The sequence below is a fragment of the Camellia sinensis genome, chromosome 7, assembly GCF_055761805.1.
Source record: "Camellia sinensis isolate YWXY chromosome 7, ASM5576180v1, whole genome shotgun sequence".
Classification (NCBI taxonomy): Eukaryota; Viridiplantae; Streptophyta; class Magnoliopsida; order Ericales; family Theaceae; genus Camellia; species Camellia sinensis.
This window is the reverse complement of record NC_138967.1, coordinates 61,908,348-61,919,375: the sequence shown is the minus strand read 5'-3', so window position 1 is coordinate 61,919,375 and position 11,028 is coordinate 61,908,348.

The window sequence follows — 11,028 nt, the reverse complement described above, 5'->3', positions numbered from 1 at the left end:
ACCCTTGGTTTGGAGTGAGTAATTTGGTGAACAATAAAGAAAAAAGAGAGCTCTCTTTTATAAATTTGGTAATAAATGGGGGAAAAAATAATTTTCTTATTTGTGTATTTTATTTTGGGTAAACTATTAATAGGTCATAATAGTTGGACTTAATTTCCATCAAGTTTTATTGAAAATAAGTCCCAATAAAATCGTCGTTAAAAATAATTTTTTTTTGATTTTTTGCATGTAACTAAAAATTGACAATTAATTACTTCTTTTTATCACAATTTTTATAAATTGTTGCTAAAAACTTACAATTAGTGATGTTTTTTGGTGATAATTTTTAAACTATCATTGAAAGTTGAAAAGTAGTGACCTTTTTTTGTGACGATTTCTTTAAACTGTTGCTAAAACTTATAATTAGTGACATTTTTTGTGACAATTTTCAAATTGTCGCTGAAAATTAACAATTGGTGATAATTTTTAATAGTGTATTGTAACGCCCCAATTTTCATACCCAAATGACAATACAACAATCATGACCCTTTTTAAGGAAAACCAATCATACAATCCCACACTTGCATTTCATAATGTAAATAGTTCCTCATGCGATAATACATTAATCCGACAACAAGTAAATGAACAAATAAACACCCCAAAGGGTTTACAAGTTTCCAAGACTTAAGCCCGGTTACATATAACGGTTATTCAAACCCACATATACAAAGCCCTTGGCTTACAAATAGAATCACAGTAAATGAGAACCTTGTGCTCTCAACGCACACACTTTTCCACGCCCTGAGTTAGGTGGATTCACCACATCTTTTCCTGCACAAAAATCACGTTGGGTGAGCATAAAGCCCAGTAGGAATCCTTCACAAAGTATATACATTTTATACAAATCTCAAGAGATGAATGTATATGCCATGCTATGCCTTTTTATAGATAAATCACATCTTCATGTTTTCAAAACCATCATGCTCAATGATGTCATGCAATTTCCATTGTTCAAAGCTTAACAATTTAACTCAAGGGGCGGTAAATAGAACTCTGGTAGTCCCTAGGTCTGTGTCTGCAAGTAGACTATGTAAGTACTACCAATTTTTCATTTTTACCAGTATCAACTGGAAGGCTTGACGCCTCTAATCTGTCATTTTTACTAGTATTAACTGGAAGGCTCGACACCCTTAATCTAATTCATCTACACCACCTTTCAAGACTTACCACCATATTTACCCCAAAACCAATTTACGAAAACTTGTTTCTCAACATTCTTTTCTCAATGCAAAGTTTTCAAATCAAATTTCAAATCTCTCCATTATCAAATGAATTGATATGCCAATGCAATGATTAATAATACAATGGACTATTTCTTCCACTTTCAATACTTTCACTCAATATTTCCCTTGTGATAAAAAATCTCCATTTCTCCTTTCAAATGCAATTTCATAAGATGAATAAATATTTCTAGTTCAATTCATCCAATGGATAACATAATTCCCACTTTTCAAGCAATCTCAACAATTTAGTCATCTCAAGACCATATCAACACTTTTAAACAACAATTTCCAAAACTTCAACAATTCCCATATTACATCAAAAACATCATTTATTTTGGCACACAAAATAAATATAACAACATCTTCCAAAGATTTTCAACATCTTTCTAAGAATCCCCAATTTCTAGGTTTTCTAACCAAAACCAACCATTTTCAAATATTTAAGAAGATCTCACCACAAACATCTTTATTTTACCAACATAGTCCAAGATCCTTAATTTCTATTTTAAAAGAAACAAGAAAGTAAACCCACTTTCAAAATCACTCATCTTCTTGAATCAATAGTCAATTTTCAAAACTAATCGAAGGATGATTTCGAAAATCATCTAGATCTTGCAAAAACATATATATAACTCAAAGAAAATCCCTGCCTCAAGCTTAGAAGAGAAGATGAGCAAAACAAGGTTGAAACTCCAAAGTTGTCAAAACCAACTTCTGCTTGGATCAAAACGAAGCTCTTGATAAGCTATATACTTAATCTCAAAGGACCATGGTGAAAAGATCACTCTAGGTGAGTAGATCTTGAGATCTAGGTGTGAAAAGTCAAGTTTTAGAGAGAGAAGAGAGAAATCACGGTCTGAGAGGAAAAGAGGAGGAAAAGTAATGACAGGAAAGTGGTTTGGGTCTATTTATAGTAGTAGAGAATTGTCCTAAAGTCAAATAAAAAGGACAAGTCAAAAAGCTAAAAATTGTATGTAGGTGTCAACCCTTCAGGCACAGGGGTCGACCCTATAGACAGACAAGCAAGGAGTGCCACAGGCAAGGTGTCGACCCTTCCTAGATTGGTGTTGACACAAAAAAACAGCAAGCAAATTCTAGACAAGGGTCGACCCTTCCCAGACTGGTGTTGACCCTTGTGGCCAACAACAAAAGGAAGGTGTTGACACCTCCAAGACAGGTGTCGACCCCAGAACAAGATTTTTAAGTTCCCAAACAACTTTTCAACGTAAACAAGCATGAACGAGCAATCCCAACAAGTTTAAATTGATTTGTACTCCTCCAAAACTAAGATAATACAACACTACAAATTCCCAAAATAAAATAAAGGATTCAAATGCACTTTCCAAAAGCTTTGAAGGGCACAAATGCTACAACCTCCCCACCTTAGGAAATTTTGTCCTCGAAATTAAATCAAACTACCCGAATAAAGATTTTTTTTTTCAAGAGATCAAAACCACGCTCTTCTATGTCGAAATCACGACATTAGCTCACAACTAAATCTCACCATTACATCATGGTTACCTCATTATCAACAACCTCACAATTGCTCATCAACATGAAGTTCTTCCAAAAGTAATGATAACCCATAACAACTTCATGCTTAAAATAAAAACATACATAACAACATGTATTTAACAATCTCTATACACTTCCTTCAAACACTACGGAATATTTCAACGAAAAGTAACTCAAACATTTTCAAACAAATTCGGATATTTGGAGTGGACTTCCGCCTCCCATTCCCACGTTGCTTCCTCAATTCCGTGGTGTCTCCACAACACCTTTGCCAATGGTATAGTTTTACCCCATAGCACTTGCTCCCAGGTATCTAAAATTTGAACAAGTTGCTCTTCATAAGAGGCATCCTCATCTACTTCCAAATCAACCCAATCAAGCACATGTGAAGGGTCGGGTTCATACTTCCTAAGCATAGATACATGGAATACGTTGTGAACCCCCAAAAGTTGTGGCGGTAAGGCTAACCTGTATGCCACTTTCCCAATTCGTTCTATGATCTCAAAAGGTCCAATGAACCTTGGAGACAATTTACCACTCTTACCAAATCTCATCAAACCCCGCCTTGGTACGATTTTAAGAAACACATGGTCACCAACTTCGAAAGATAAAGGTCATCTCCTCTTATCGGCGTAACTTTTTTGTCGACTTTGGCCCGTAGCCAACCTCTTTCGAATGAGAACAACTTTCTCGGTTGTCTCTCTAACAATTTCTGGATCCAACAACGGTGCATCACCCACTTCGGCCCAACAAACCGGTGATCTACAAGGTCGGCCATACAAGGTCTCGAATGGTGCCATCCCAATACTAACTTGGTAACTATTATTATAGGTGAACCTAACCAATGGTAGGTGCCTCTCCCACAATCCCTTGAAATCAAGGACACAAGCTCTAAGCATGTCCTCCAGAATTTGAATGGTACGCTCCGACTGTCCATCGGTTTGAGGATGGTAAGCAGTGCTAAAGGTCAACTTCATTCCCAATGCCTCTTGAAGGCTTTGCCACAACCGGACAGTAAAACCAGGATCCCTATCCGACACAATAGTCACACGGACTCCATGAAGTCGGACTATCTCTCTAATGTACAACTCTGCCAAACGTTCAACTAAGTCACCGGCGCTCATAGGAATGAAATGAGTAAACTTAGTCAATCTATCCACAATTACCCAAACGATGTCATTGCCCCACTGTGTTCTAGGAAGCCCTACTACAAAATCCATGGTAACCCGTTCCCATTTCCACTCGGCTATCGGTAAGGGTTGCAACAAACCCGTTGGTCTTTGGTGTTCGGCCTTCACTTGTCAACAAGTAAGGCATTTTGATACAAATAAGGTGACATCTCGCTTCATGCCACTCCACTAAAACTGACGGCTAAGATCATGATACATTTTAGTGCCTCCTGGATGTACCGCAAGGCGTGAGTGATGGAACTCTCGAAGAACTTCCTCTCTACAAGATTCTGGTACAAACAAACGGTCAAGATCCAGATGATTTTCGAAATCATCCTTTGATTAGTTTTGAAAATTGACTGTTGATTCAAGAAGATGAGTGATTTTGAAAGTGGGTTTACTTTCTTGTTCTTTTAAAATAGAAATTGAGGATCTTGGACTATGTTGGTAAAAGAAAGATGTTTGTGGTGAGATCTTCTCAAATATTTGAAAATGGTTGGTTTTGGTGAGAAAACCTAGAAATTGGGGATTCTTAGAAAATGTTGAAAATCTTTGGAAGATGTAGTCATATTTATTTTGTGTGTCAAAATAAATGATGTTAGAAAATTTTTTATTTATTTAAATATGAATGATGTTTTTCATGGAATATAGGAATTGTTGAAGTTTTGGAAATTGTTGTTTAAAAGTGTTGATATGGTCTTGAGATGACTAAATTGTTGAGATTGCTTGAAAAGTGAGAATTATGTTATCCCTTGGATGAATTAAACTAGAAGTATTTATTCATCTTGTGAAATTGCATTTGAAAGGAGAAATGGAGATTTTTTATCACAATGGAAATATTGTGTGAAAGTATTGAAAGTGGAAGAAATATTGCATTGTATTATTAATCATTGCATTGGCATATCAATTCATTTGATAATGCGGAGCTTTGAAATTTGATTTGAAAACTTTGCATTGAGAAAAGAATGTTGAGAAACAATTTTTCATAAATTGGTTTTGGGGTAAATATGGTGGTAAGTCTTGAAAGGTGGTGTAGATGAATTAGATTATAGATGTCGAGCCTTCCAGTTAATACTGGTAAAAATGACAGATTAAAGGTGTCAAGACTTCCACTTGATACTGGTAAAAATGACAAATTGGTAGTACTTACATAGTCTACTTACAGACACAGACCTAGGGACTACTAGAGTTGTATTTACCGCCTCTTGAGTTAAATTGTTAAGCTTTGAACAATGGAAATTGTATGGCATCATTGAGCATGATGGTTTTCAAAAGATGAAGATATGATTTATCTGTAAAAAGGCATGGCATGGCATATACATTCATCTCTTAAGATTTGTATAAAATGTATATACTTTGTGAAGGATTCCTACTGGGCTTTATGCTCACCCTACTGGATTTTTGTGTAGGAAAAGACGTGGTGAATCTGCATAACTGAGGACGTGGAAAAGTGTGTGCGTTGAGAGCACAAGGTTCTCATTTACTGTGATTCTATTTGTAAGCCAAGGGCTTTGTATATGTGGGTTAGAATAACCGTTATGTGTAGCCGGGCTTAAGTCTTGGAAACTTGTAAACCCTTTGGGGTGTTTATTTGTTCATTTACTTGTTGTTGGATTAATGTATTATCGCATGAGGAACTATTTACATTATGAAATGCAAGTGTGGGATTGTATGATTGGTTTTCCTTAAAAAGGGTCATGATTGTTGTATTGTCATTTGGGTATGAAAATTGGGGCGTTACAACTTGGTATCAGAGCTACCGGGTTCGAATACTTGGAGCTCGTGGGAAGTGGTTGTTTTACCACAATGGGTTCATGCTGCATGATTGGTTGCGTGATAGGAAGATGTTTTACATTTTGTGACTGTGACAACATGCTTATGTGACTATGTGGGTATGAGATTGGACTTTTGGGATGCTGTTTGCACCTGTTAAATTCTTTGAGGTCTTCTTAGAAGGGTACTTGATCAATACTCATTCTACTAAGAATTCTTGGTTTTTCGTGGTACGAATTTCATCCTGAAAGGATAATCCGTATCTGTTTATATGACTAAGTGCTTATGTGGAGTGAAATAGAAATGTCTATATAGTAGATAATATATAGAATTATTGTGATTAAATGGGTAAGGAAAGTTGCGGGCACATATGGGTTAGTGTGCTAAATTATTTCTATTGTCCTTTATAGGATGTTAGGAAGAGGTCAAACCCATGGTGGTAGAGGCAAGAGACGGGGTAGGCCTCGTCAGGGCGTGTACGAGGTACCAGCCCAAGAGGTTTCAGTGCAAGAGGAAGAGGCAGGCCAAGCTAATGTGGCCGAACAAGTAGAACAAGCGGCTCAAACTGCAATGAGGACGCTAGCTCGAGATATAGCAGGGGCTATCAATTTGTTGAGGGCTAAAAGCTAAACCCGAGAAAATGCCGCGGGTTTCCTTACTCGTGAGTTTTTGCGGGCCAAACCGGATGAGTTCCTTGGTGGCCACGAGCCCAAGAAAGCAGATGAGTGGCTCGAACAAACAGTGAAGACATTTGAGATGCTTCACATTAAGGATAGTGAACTAAGGGTGACTCTAGTGAGTTATGATCTTAAAGGAGATGTGGGCTAATGGTGGAAGTACGCCAAGGGTTTAGTGGAGCCAACATGGGAAGCTTTTGTGATTGCTTTCTAAGATAAGTACTTACCTCTCACTGCTAGGGAGAGATTGTGGGAAGAGCTTTTGGACCTCAAACAAAATAACATGTATATGGCTGAGTTTGAGGCAGCCATTTCTAGTTTGTCCCGGTTTGTACCGAAGTTGGTGGCAACGGAAGAGCGTCGTTGTGTTGAGTTCGAGAAGAAGTTAAGAACCACGATCTTGTACAAATTTACTGGAAATATGGTTTAGAACTATGCTCATCTCGTGGAGGCGACGGCAGATGTAGAGGTTACTGTGCAGGTTGAGGAGGAGAGACATCAAAGTTCGAGGTCTAGGGGCCAGGAATCCCAAGGGGACTATAGGCAGAATAAGAGGAGTAGGGGCAATTTCTCATCCTAACCCCAGCAGTCTGGATCCACTTTTTCCTTGCCTAGTTTGGGCTTGGGAAAGAGTGCTCAGAGTGGCTTTTCTTTCTTCAAGTGTGACCAACTGGGTCACAAAGCCTTTGCGTGCCCACAGAAGAAAGGAGGGCAGTTGATGTTACCACCACCGCCACCTAATCGATCTCAAGGTCAGCCCCAGAATAAAATTCAGGGGTTTAATTGTTTTCAATATGGTCAGCCAGGGCACATGAAGAGGGCTTGTCCACAGTTAGGAGGCGCATCTGGCGCATTAGGGTCAAGATAGACACAGAGCCACCAACAGGCTCATTCTGCACAAACCTCTCGAGCTAACCAGGGAGCCGTTTTGATTCAGTCGGTGTACCAGGCCTATGCTCCGAGGGCGGCACAAGTTTATCAGGGGCCACAGGGGCATGTGTATGCTATCACCACGCCAGAGCAATCACCGGGATTATCAGTTGTGAGAGGTATTTTTGTTGTGTGTAATACTTTGGCAAGCGTGTTGATAGACACGGGTGCTTCTCATTCATTTATATCTGCTGCATTTGTTTCAGCATTGGGGTTAGAAGTGGCACAACTAGCAACTCCACTCAGAGTAGAGTCACCTGTTGGGGTATGATTGAATTAGACTAGGGGTGTCGGGATTGTGAGATAAAAGTTTCCCGGCATCGACTTTCATTTGCTTTTGTATTGCTAGACATGTCGAGTTTTGATGTCATTTTAGGCATGGACTGGTTATTTTTGTACTGAGCGGTGACTGACTATTACTGTCAGAGAGTTACTGTATGTAAGTTGATAGGACCATGTCGCCAATTTTTGAACCTCGTAATAGGAGTAAGCATAGTGGCCTTCTTGTAACACTCTTTGATAGTAAGAGTGACGGGACTCGTGTTGAGTTACCAAGTGTACACTCCATTTTTGACTAACCTTAAGACTCAGACGTCATTGATTGAGCGCTCAATGATTGCGCATGTTTGTGCTTGTTTCGAGTTTCTGGAGTTTTCGGCTGAGTGCCTTGCCTCCGGGCCTCTGAACTCTTTGTGTTTTGGCTTGGTTTGTGGACCATGCCTTGTTGACCTTGCCTTATTGACCTTGCCTGGAGGGAAAGAGAGGCCTGTAGGCCACTTTTCATAGTCGTAGACTACTTTTTCCTCTTGTAGGCTGGTTTCTGATTTTCGGAGCCTTCGGCCGAGCGTCTTGTCTCGGAACCTCTTAATGTTCTCCTCTTGGCCTAGTTTTTGGACCATGCCTTGTTGCCTTTACCTAGAGGGAAACAGAGGTTTGTAGACCACATTTTGTAGTCATAGACTACTTTTCCCTCTCGTAGACCACATTTTGTGCTCGTAGACTAGTTTTCGAGGCTTCTGGCTGTGTGCCTTGTCCCGCGAACTTTTGCCTTTGCTTCTTTTTTGGTTTGGTTTTGAACCAATCCTTGTTACCCTTGTCTGGAGAGTGGAATAGGGGGTGTAGACCAGTTTCTCCCCCTATAGACCACTTTTCTTCCCTGCCAGCCAGTTTTCTGGTCGGCCAGCTAAGGTAGATGGTCTGTGGACCACCTAAAGTGGTCGGCAGCCATGTCACCACCTTCTTTTCTTTGTGCAGACCACCTTTCCCCCCTTGCCGATCACTTTTTGTCCTTGTAGACCACTTTTTCTGGTCGGCCAACCCGTTGAGGTGGTCGGCCAACCACCTTAACTGGTCGGCAGTTTTTCTTCTTTTTCTGCAGATATTTTGGTGCCAGCTGTGATAGCTAGTGAGCACAGAAAGCATCCTCTATACATATGGAGGGATTGCTTGAAGCTTGAAGCTTGGTTTTCTATAAAAGGGAGGCCCTCTCTCCCTTCTCTAGGTTCAGAAAAACTGGTTGAGGGCTGTACATATCATCTATCTCTATACTCCTTCCTTTCTCTATATATTTGTGCTTAAAAGTGCCATTTCTTCACACTTCTGCACACAAACACCGAGTGAAACACCTTTGCTTTGGAGCTGAGGCACCTTGAAGTTGGTTTTGGGGTTTTTTGGATTGCTTTGGGTCCAAAAAGGTTGCTGGAGTTGCTGCTTTGTCCTTGTTCTTCAAGGGTAAGAAACTTGCCCTTTAAAGCATTGTTTTGATTAAGTCTTTAGCCTTATTTGCATGATGTTTTAGGCTTAACTTTCTACTGTAAAAAGATTCATTTTTAAGTATTTGAAATGTTTGTTTGAGGCTCCTTTGGTGTTGGGGGTGGTCTACTCCATTTTGTGCCTTGATTGGCTTTGTTTTGAGCCATCCTTTAGGCTTTTGTTTTAGCCTTTGCTTGGCCTCTTCACCACTGAATTCTAGAGGAATTTCAGTGGTAGAAAGTGTGTTTTGAGGCCCTAAATGGGTGGGGGTTGTCCCCCCATCCTCTTCTCTTGTGTGCTTGTGTTGATGGCTCATCAAAGTAGCATGTTTGTCTAGCTTGTTTTGGCTCCATCTCAGCCTATTTTTGGCCTTATTTCAGCATGGCATACCTCTTTTTTGGCTTGGTATGATCACCTCATGCATGGTTTTTACACTTGTAGTGCAATTCCACTAACTAGCCTAACATGCATCATGCCTTAGACCATCATTCTAGCATGTTTTTGGCTCCACACCAGCAAGATTTTACTCATGTTTTTCCATGCTTAAGCTCTGTTTTAAGTGTTTTGGGTCATGCATGCCTTGCTTTGTATAGCCATAATGCAATCTTGCTCACTAGCTTTGTGTTTTGAGTCCACTAGCATGCATTTCTTGGGCTATTTGCATGATTCAACATCATTGTATATATGATTTCAGGGCATGTTTCATTGTCATACACTCACATGTGTCACTCTTTCAATGCTTTTGGAAGGTTGTGCTTTATGCCTTAAATATGAGCCAATATGTATGCCTTCTTGTCTAAGCATTTGGGCTACCACATCAGCATATTTTTGTGTTATTTTTCCATAATACAACTCTGTTTTTGGCTGGTTTGGCCACTTGTGGTTTGCATCTTGTACTTGTAGATCAAATCTCACTTATTAGCCTTGCATGCTTGTTGTTTTAGCTCATTATCCTAGCATGTGTTGGCTCTACTACAACATGTTTTTGGCCTTAATTTGACATGCTCTAGAACTGTTTTGGGTTGTCTTGGCCATATGGTTCATGTACTGCATAGCTGTAGTGCAATGGGCTTGACTGGCCTAGTGTTTTGATGCCTCTAGCATGCTTTGTTTGAGATGTTTGATTGCCATGACATCATTCAGCATGTTATTTCAGAGCATATAGCATTGCCATGTTCTCACTTCTTTCACTCTTTGAGTGCTTTTAGGAGTTGTTCCTTTGTGTCCCGTTTATGGGCCAATGCGTATGCATGCATGCCTAGACTTTTCAGCTCCCATCCCAGCATGTTTTGGTCTTTGTTTTGACTTACATGAGCTCTGTCTATGGCTGGTTCAATCATTTGTGCCATGTATTGCATGCTTCTTGTGTAATCCCCTTTAGTAGCCTTATGCCTTGGGCATTCTAGCATGCTATGCTTGGGTTGTTTGAATGATTTGGCATCATTTCACACTTGATTTCAGAACATATAGTGTTGTCACACTTCCATGCTTGTCACTTCGTAATCATGTTTGAGAGTTGTGCTCTTATGCCTAGTTGATGAGCCATTACACGAGCATGCATATCTTGCCTTTTTGTGCCTAAGTTTTGGTGTGTTGGCCACTGTTTCGGCGTGATTTAGGTCTGCCCATATTCGGTCTAAGTCCATTGAGCATTGTATTGTATGCCTCTCCTGAGATGCTCTTTCCTAGCTTTCATGCCTTAAGCTTCTAAACTTGCCATGCATGCATTGTTCATATGTTGGAATCTTGATCATGTTGTATGTGTTGCATTGTTTTTGGATCGGGCGTTGATCCAAACACGAGAAATGAGGAACGTTTCATACTTGAAGTGATGAAGCGTGCCTCATTTCTCAATTGTCGACCCTCTTGATCATGCATGATAAAGGTTAAAGCCCTTGTGTGTTATTTGTGCATTCATTGACATTGGATTGTGCAAACTTGGCTTCTCAG